Genomic DNA, 9,592 nt, shown 5'->3' on the forward strand with positions numbered 1-9,592 from the left:
CTGAGCCTGCACGTCCAGAGCCTGTGCTCCACAGCGGGAGAGGCCACAGCAGTGAGAGGCCCGCGTACTGCAAAAAAAAAAAAAAAAAAAAAAAAAAAAATTAAAAAAAAAATAAAATAAATAAAATAAAATGAAATGAAAACTAAAAAAAAAAAAAAAAAATCCAAAATATAAGGACTCTGTGCTTCCCCTGCAGGGTTTGATCCCTGGTCGGGAAAATACCTTGTATTTTCCATTTAATATAGTTTGAAGTTATCCCCTGTATCTTTGGGAAGAGATTATGTTGATCAACTTTTAGATTTTATCCAGCCTTATGAGTGGTAAATGGTATGCTGTAGTTTTGATTTATATTTCTCTTATTATGGGTGAGGTTGAGCAGATATTCATATGTTTAAGGGTCATTTGCATTTCATTTTTGGTAAACCATTGTTTCTCAACTGCAGGTGATTTTGCCCCCCAGGGGACGTTTGGCAATATCTGGAAACATTTTTGTTTGTCACAACTGGAGGGTAGTGCTACTGGCATCTCATGGATAGATGCCAGAGGTGCTGTTAAACATCTTATAATTTACGAGGCAGCACTCCCACAACAAAAGGTTATCTGGCTGAAAATGTCAGTCGTGCCAAGTTTGAAAAACCCTACTGGAAATGTGTCTATTGCTCATTTCTCATATAGAGTTGTATTTCTTAATTTTTTCCTCATTGCTAGAAATTCTTTGTAGGGTTTGTTATCACTGTTCATGAAGATTGATACTCCCACCTATAGAATCCAGCATCTCCATGAGACTTGCTTTGGCCAATAAAATGAGAACTGAAGCGCTTTCTCTGTAGATGCTTGAAGAAGCAACCCATGGTCAGGCATGCCCTTTTTCCTTTGCCTCTGCTATTGCGGAAGCATGTGTTGAGATGCTCCATTAGTTTGGGTCCCTGAGGCAAAATGATTATAGCGCTTCCTGCTGACGAAAAAAGGACACAAAGCGTAAGTGAGAAATAATGTTTTATGCCCCTGAAACGTTTCAGGTTGTTTGTTACTACAGCAAAATCTAACCTATTGTGATGGCTATACTCCTTTTATATTAAGGGTGTTAACCTTTTGTCTGTGATGTAAATTTCAAATAATCTTCCCAGTTTGTCATTTGTGTTTTTACCCAGCTTATGAAATTTTTTGCCTTATAAAATTATTATTTTTAAATTTGTATAAATGGAGTCAAATATATCAGTCTTTGCGCTTATTGCTTCTGGGTTTTGAGTTCTGGTTAGGAAAGTTTTTCTTACTCTCAGATCATTCAGAAATTTGGTTATGCTTGTGTCTAGTACTTTCGTGGTTTTATACATTTAGATCCCTAATTTACTTGGTATGAAAGCTGACTTTCATATGACTCTTTAGTTGTCTCCAAACCACTTATTAAGAACTCATTTCCCCCAATTATTTGTGATGCTTTGTTTATTATGTATTAAATTTCTGTATGTACTTCGGTCTATTTCTAGATTTTCTATTTCATTGGTCTGTCAATATCATACAATTTTAAGTACAGGGGCTTTAAAATATATTAAATGTCTGTAAGACCACCCCTTCGCATTGCTCTTGTTTTAAGACTTTTGCTTACTGTTATTGCTTATCTCTTTTTCCAGACTTTATAACCAACTTGTCTAGTTTCTGAAAATAATTATGAGAGCTATTTTTATTTGGATTTAATTAATTTATAAATAAATGTAGGGAGAGATGACATGTATATGATGTAGAGTTCTCTTTAAGAACATGGTAGATATTTCCATTTGTTCTGCTTTTGTGAGTTTCAGAGAATTTTATAAATTTTCTCAAAAAGGTTTTGGATATTTCTTTTAATCTGCTTTAAAAGTATGCTTTGGATCATTGCTGTTTTGATAAGGCAGGAAATACTCCCTATTGATTTTTTAAATCAGTGGAAAATCTGAGTCCTTACTCTACTGCAAATTGGCTACAACACTCTAGACTATCCACCAATTAATCTGTAACCTAATTTTCTTTTTTGGAATAAAGGGAACAGGTCTTGTCTGAGATCTCAGATTGTGGGATGAGAGGAGCTATAAAATGCAAGCTAGTGGTAAGGTATTCTTCAACTCATCATTGTTAGCTTATGTATTTTATAAACAGTTCTCCTTAACATTTTCCTCTCTCAAAGCACATAATCTCTTTTTCAATTCCTGCCTCATTTTATATTGCATGATACAAATTCCCCACAGTACAGAACATTCTGAAAATTTGCTATAAAATAATATTAGATAATAGAAATACTGAGCTCATATATTCTTAATTACATACAATCAAATGTATATACAACACAAACCTAGCCTAATTTTGTTTGTACAACTTGGGGTAAATGAAATCCTATCGGAATTAACCACAGATTACTAGGCTTATAAATGGATGTTCCTGTGAAAGAGAACCACTTTCTGGAACAGGTTGTTAAATTATCAATGAAAGTGCAATTATCATTGGCAAATAGTTGTGGTGTAACCTAAATCCAGGATATTAAGCATTAATATTTTACTTGTTCTTTTCTTCAAATAAAAATTTTCTTCCTCAAGCTAGGTTTTGCTAAAGTGGTAGATACGCTTTAAAACAGAAATAGTCGTTCCATTTTGTTGCTATTCCATTTTTAATTGAAAGTTTTTACAAATAGCTTTTTTTAATTAAAAAGAAAAAGTTGGGGCTCGCCTGGTGGCGCAGTGGTTGAGGGTCCGCCTGCCGATGCAGGGGACACGGGTTCGTGCCCCGGTCCGGGAAGATCCCACATGCCGCGGAGTGGCTAGGCCCGTGAGCCATGGCCGCTGAGCCTGCGCATCCGGAGGCTGTGCTCTGCAACAGGAGAGGCCACAACAGTGAGAGGCCCGCGTACCGCAAAAAAGAAAAGAAAAAAAAGAAAAAAGTTGTGATAAGATTTTGCTCTCCCCAAACTGTCAGAGGCAAGTGGCATAAGGGCATCATAGTTGTGGTTATAAGCGTGGACCCCAGAGTCACTCTGCTAGAGTCAAATCCTGGGATGGCTAGTCTCTGGCTATGTGATGTGGACAAATCAATTAACAAATTAATCATTAAGTAGCTTTGACCTAATAGTGTTGATGTGAAGATTAAATCAGATAACATTCTAAACGCTTAGACCATCCGATAACATTTTAAACGCAATGTCTGACAAATAGTAAGCTATGTAACTCTTCGATAAATTAAGAACAAAAAGAACATACCTCACTTTACTGTCTTTGTCAGCATCTTGTTTCAGATGAAGTTAAGTCAAAATGAACATCAAAGATGCCTTTAGGTAGGGTTAGGGACAAAGGGAGAAAGCTCAAGCCAGGAAAGGCATGACTCTGCTTCACTTGTTGTGATCATAACGGTGGAGGGATTCACAGGCTGATTGTTTTCATATGACCTGTGTCTCTCCACCATCTGGTAAACCTACCTCCTTCCATCCACTGGGAAATTTCTCTGAGTCTGCCCAGTATAAGAAATAGGATCCCACAAAGCTTGTGGTGGAGGCAATCAGCTAAATTTGCTGCCTCTGAAGGAAAGCCCTGGGAGCAGAAACAACAGTAAAATCATGACAAGTCAGCAGATAGACTGTTCTATTAAAACTAGTTAGAGCTAACCCTGTCTACTCATATTCTGCTTAATAGAATCCTCAACCATTTCCCATTTCATAGAATGCTCATCCCATACTAGTTAACTAGCTCTTTTTACTGAAACGCAAATCCATATACAAACTATGAATATTTGAAATAGGAGATAATGGGAATGTCTGTCTTTTGAATTGTATTGGACTCAAAAGAAAATAAGAAACAATACAACTCAGCATTTCCCGTTATTCCTTTTCATATAACTCCCCAAAGTGAAACAGAACACCTCTCACATGTAGGGATATTTTTCTCTCCAGTGTTGTCATTGGTCTCCACTAATAACTCTGCATTCATGCTCGGGGACACCACAAAGAATGAAATTAAATGGAAACTCAGGCAACTGTGTGCAATAGTACAAATGACATAATGAATCCTTAGGGCCATACATAATTGCCTACTTTCACAGAAAATTTTAACTGTCTAGGCTTGTGGAGAAGATTTAGTAACATAAAGTATTAATACAAGATGAAGCATATGCTGGAGCCAATTCAGGCAAAATTCCTCCAAGTATGACTCTCCTAAAAGACTCAAAGTCTACATGTATGGTATCTATCTCATACTGTTACCTTTCTAACTCTTTTGATTCATTGATTTGTTCATTCATTTATGCAGCAGAAATTACTTAGCACCTACTACATGCTATGTACTGTTCTAGGTTTTGGGGATACTGTGGAGGACAAGGCACGGAGCTTACATTCTAATGGAGGAAAAGAAATCATTATAGAATTACGTGACATGGGCTTTCCTGGTGGCACAGTGGTTAAGAATCCGCCTGTCAATGCAGGGGACACGGGTTCCAGCCCTGGTCCAGGAAGATCCCACGTGCTGTGGAGCAACTCAGCCTGTGCGCCACAACTACTGAGCCTGCGCTCTAGAGCCCGTGAGCCACAACTACGGAAGCCCGCCCACCCAGAGCCCGTGCTCTGCAACAAGAGAAGCCACCACAATGAGAAGCCCGCGCACCGCAAGGGAAGAGTAGCCATGGCTCGCTGCAACTAGAGAAAGCCTGCGCGCAGCAGTGAAGACACAACGCAGCCAAAAAAAAAAAAAAAAAAAAAAAAAGAATTACGTGACGTAATGTCAGGAAGTGATCAGGGATTCAAAGACAAAAATAGCAAGGTAAGAGGCTATTTAAAATATGATAATTAGGGAAGGCTTCTCTGGTAAGAGGATATTTAAGCAGAAGATGAATAAAGTGAAGGACTTCTGAGGAAGAGGTTTCAGGTATCTTGAACAGCATGTGCAAAGATGGGTACTTGGAGGGTTCTTGGTGCAGTTGAGGAGCATCAGAAAGGAAATTTGGTTAGCGGGGTGAGTGTGGGGAGGGTGCCAGCTGATGAGGTTGGGGAGAAGGCCAAGGACCAGACCACGGAGGACTTGTTGGCTGTGGACTCCATTTTTTGTGTGAATGGAAGATGTTGGAAGGTCCTGAGCAAAGGAACGATTCATTATTTTCACAGTTCACCCGCTGCTGTGTGAAGAATGGAATGCAGAAGGGCAAGGGTGGAAGTAGAGAGACCAGCTGGCAACTACTGCACATTTTATGTGGTGACAGGGGATTGAAGGGGGACAAAGAATAGAAAGGGTGTATGTATAGTCCCTCTTTGGTGTTCTATTTGGAGTAAGGCTTGCGTACTCTCTTAGCTATACAGATTAAGCTTTTACATGTATCTCCACTGTGCTTTACTTCTAATTGCCAAGAACCGTTTTAAGTGGGAAAAGATAGGAAATGAATTCCCCTCAGCAGAGAAATGGTAGATTAAATTCTAGCAAATACTTGCTATGACCTTTTAAACAACCATTAAAAGGAATAAGCTAAGTTAATCCTTGGAGAGATTTCCATGGTATATTTTTAAGTGAGAAAAATATATATGTATGTATGTATGTAGCCTCATTCTTGACAGTCAAAGAAAATTCCTAACATGTATGTTAGTATATATATCAAATTATGTATATACACATACCTATGTAATATATATGTGTGTATACATGAACATATGAGCATGCAGAAGAGTATAAAATATACACACAGGTTGTTAACAGATTGTTAACACTGGTTACTTGGCTGAGGGCAGATAGGACTTTAAGCACTTAAGTAGCATCTGTGAACTTTGATGGGGCCAACGCTGAAGTAACGATACATCCCAGTGCAAACCAGGTGGAATAAGCCTAGTGTGGGACACAGAAAAGAGGATCTAGAATGGTACCAGAATTATTCTCTTAGCCACAGTAATTAAGGGTTATTACCATTCCATAGGGAGAAGGAATTGGATAGCAAAACCTAATGTGTATCTTTTATGTGTAGTTTTATACAGTTATGTATGGTAAAGTGTACAAAGTTCTCACTTAAAAATGTTTTGGACATAAATTAATCTAAGAAAATATTTAATTCACAGTCCTTTGCAGTTTTAAGACACAAATGATGTAAATGTCCTTCCGAGCACGTTAAAGAATGAAATAGTCAGACAATGACTCCAAAATGGTGTGTGTGTGTTCAACACTTTTGAATGACCAAGTAGAAAAAAAAGATGTATAGTTTGCTATGGACAGACTTACAGATTTCATCCATTTGGTTTGGCACCGCTCAGGAAAGAGGTGTGACCATACTAGGCTGAGATTTCTTAAGCCAACATCATATACCTTATCTTTGGAGAACGTTTCTCCTCTGTATTTTTAAACTTTGGCCAACACTTTTCCAATGAAACCTGTGTTTAAGCAAGAACATTTGGTTTCTGTAGTAACATTTGGGAAGTAAAGCAATTCCTGTATTTGAAACTTTGTCAGTGTGAGGAAGACTACACATAAGAAGAATTCTGGGAAGAGGAGTGATTTCTTCACCTCCTGAACTCTACTACGTGACCATCATTGAGTTACTTCTCATTCTGGCTAGGATGGCTTGGCCTATATAGTTCCAAGCTGGAAATTTGGCAGGTTAGCTCACTAGTGACCAAAAGGTCCTTTTAACAAATTCTGCTGGTCACTGAGCCATATTTCTTCATCTGCTTTGAGTCTCAAAGTGATAATATATGAGTAGTATCTCATGGGAGATTGAGGAAAAGGAAGTTTTTTACCTTTTGGAAAGATTGTTCATTCAGTTTTTAAAAAATTGCCAGAAAACATCATTGTTTACAAATTTTTCCATTGTGTTCTGTTTATTTGCCAAGAAAAATCTTGCACCATACCAACTTGTTTTAGTAAAACAAATGGCTCCTTTCACAATACAGCTCAGCATATTTGTATATTTACATGAGTTTTCCAGCACTGCTTTGGGATGAAAGATTCATCTACATTCGCACATGTTCTGTTTTCCCTTGTGTGTTAAGCTTTGACCTCCCGAACTAGCTCCCAAGAACCCACAGGCCATGGATTAGTTGTAGGCATTTTACTAAGCCCTCAGTTGGATAGTTTTGCTGGGATTCTTGAAACAAATATAGGGTGTTTTCAGGGAGCTTGCGCTAGTTTGAGTATCTGGGTGGATCATGAACGAAGGAATGACTGTGGACTATGCCCCGTGGGCCCCACCTTCCCAGGAAGACCTGAAGGTTACTACACTTAGTTGGCCATTATTTAATTTGTGTAGGTTAACAAATAGCAACTTGCAACAGACTCATAAACATAGTACCAGCAAGCTATTCAGCTTGCCTGGCCTGGAGGCAGATCTTGTGTTGTCCATGTGGCCTTCTATGCTTCATTAATTATATTTCCTAATAATTTCATTGTTGGTCTATAAATAGTGTGGAAAAAATTTTCATACTTTTCAGATAATTTGTAATTTATATGGTATATTTCTCCGAGGAGTTGAAAGAAATTTTCATTAGCCTCACACTTTTAAAATCTTAGCACTTGTTAGTTGGGTGATCTTAGACAAATTACTTCATTTCTCTAACTTTTGATTTCCTCCTCTGCAAACCGAGGGTAATAAAAGCAATTTCATAAACCCATTGTGAAGGCCAAATGAAATGACATAATAAAACATCTAGTATGGTGCCAGGTATATCAGTAGGCCTTCTGTAAATGGGAACTGTTGCTATCATTATTGGTGTTTTGATGATGGTAGGATGATGTAGGTTATTTCTACTTCCATGGATACAGGGATAGATGAGTGAATCTGGATAAGAGTGAGAGAGCACATAGGTAGGTTGTTATTCTGCCCCTGATACATGAAAGAGGCCTCTGGAAATGAAAGTGGAGGTTCTGGAGGCATGCTTCAACACTTCTTAACCTCCCAATAACCAGTGTTTCATTCGTAGCAAGGAGAATTTGGCCATCTCCTGTGACATATTTTAACTTTGGGCTGGAACCAATCTTGAAGAAGTTTTGAAAATCTCACTTCTGTACTGTGAAGTGAAGCATTATGTTTCCAAGGACACGTCTCAGCATGTTGATGTTCATTGGAGCTTCACCACACCTCACCACACTGGTGCCAAGGAAAAGGCTCATACAAGCCACCTGTACCTTAAGATGAAAATTTTAACATTAGCTTAAAATGTTGTCAGTGTTTTGGCCGGTACAGAAAAGTCCATGATGTCATTGAAGGATAGAGTAGCATAAGAGACTCAAGAGGCATTTAAAACCAGTTGAATTTCTCTTTATGTCCAGTTTTCACATGTCCAGTTGGCAATAGAGAAAGCAGAAATGGAAGAGGAGCCAGTGCAGTTCTCAAGTCTTTGATTCTTGGGGGGGAAAGCGAAAGACAGTCACTAGTGATTTTGAAAAATCACCCTACCACATCAGAGCACCTGTCATGCACAGGATTCTTGAATAGAATAATTCTGTGAACAGTGATTTGGTTTTCTAGGTGCCAACTTCACCGTGCAGAGCAATAATTCATCCAAAACCACGGAGGACTGCTCTTTTGGGAAAGGGAGTAATTTCCCCCTGCTTAATCTGGTGGTGAATTTTCTTCCACAGGTGTGCAAGAAACTGTTCTTGAGTCGACAGAGAGCTGGATCCAAATTGCATGGGTGATTAGGTGGTGCCACAGTTCATCTATCATTGCCATGAAATACTAGGATATCAGCTTTCAGGATGCAAATCATGAATACTTCTGTATGTGGAAAATTTCAGGCCATGGTCCCTAACTCATAAATATAAACTCACAGTAAAGCTATATTTCAGGTTAGCTTTAATACTTAGGAACTTGGGGACTAAAACTGCAGCAGAGCATCTCAGTCATGGCATATGCATGTTTGCTTTCAAAGTAAAATGAGGTAATCTGTTAGTGACACCAGTGTCTGTCCTACAAAGAATTCTACAATCTTCATTTCAAGTACAACTTCTACAGCTCTTGAATTCTATATTCTCCTTCTACAAGCAGTACTTTTGTTACTTGTGGATTTATTATTTAAGTAGTAATTAATAATAATAATCTGTGACATACCTTTAGCAAAACAAAGGCCGTACGATAAATTTTATTTACTGAATTCCTTTTTCCCTCTCACTTTCCATCTCCTGAATTTTCCTTTGATATTTTTCCATATGTATTTTAGAGTTATTTTAACTTGCTGTATTTTATGTTTCTTTTGAAGCTGCTTTAAATCTTTTCTGGAATAAGTCACACTACCAACAAACAAATAAAAAATAAATATTCATGTGTAATAATTGGACCACCCAGTTGAAATATGCTGGTAGTTTTTATCCTTGAAAGGGTAATAGCATTGTTTTTATTTCATCATTCCCTCTTACTTTCTTTGAAACCATTATCCTGTGGCTTTGAAAATTCCCAGGGAGGAACAAATAGTCCATTTTCTTCTAGAATTGCCAGCAAGCTCATAAGGAAATTCTATCAGAGGTAACTTGTATAAAAAAACCAAAAATGCAACATTTGCCCTCCCCCTCCCCCCCATTTTCTGGCTTTCCTGAAGTCTATAGGCTGAGGCCTTGGCCAAATCTTACAAGGTACTACTATGGTCAAGGAATTAGCTGTTGGGCAAGCTCTT

The sequence above is a fragment of the Physeter macrocephalus genome, chromosome 8 (assembly GCF_002837175.3).
Source record: "Physeter macrocephalus isolate SW-GA chromosome 8, ASM283717v5, whole genome shotgun sequence".
Classification (NCBI taxonomy): domain Eukaryota; kingdom Metazoa; phylum Chordata; class Mammalia; order Artiodactyla; family Physeteridae; genus Physeter; species Physeter macrocephalus.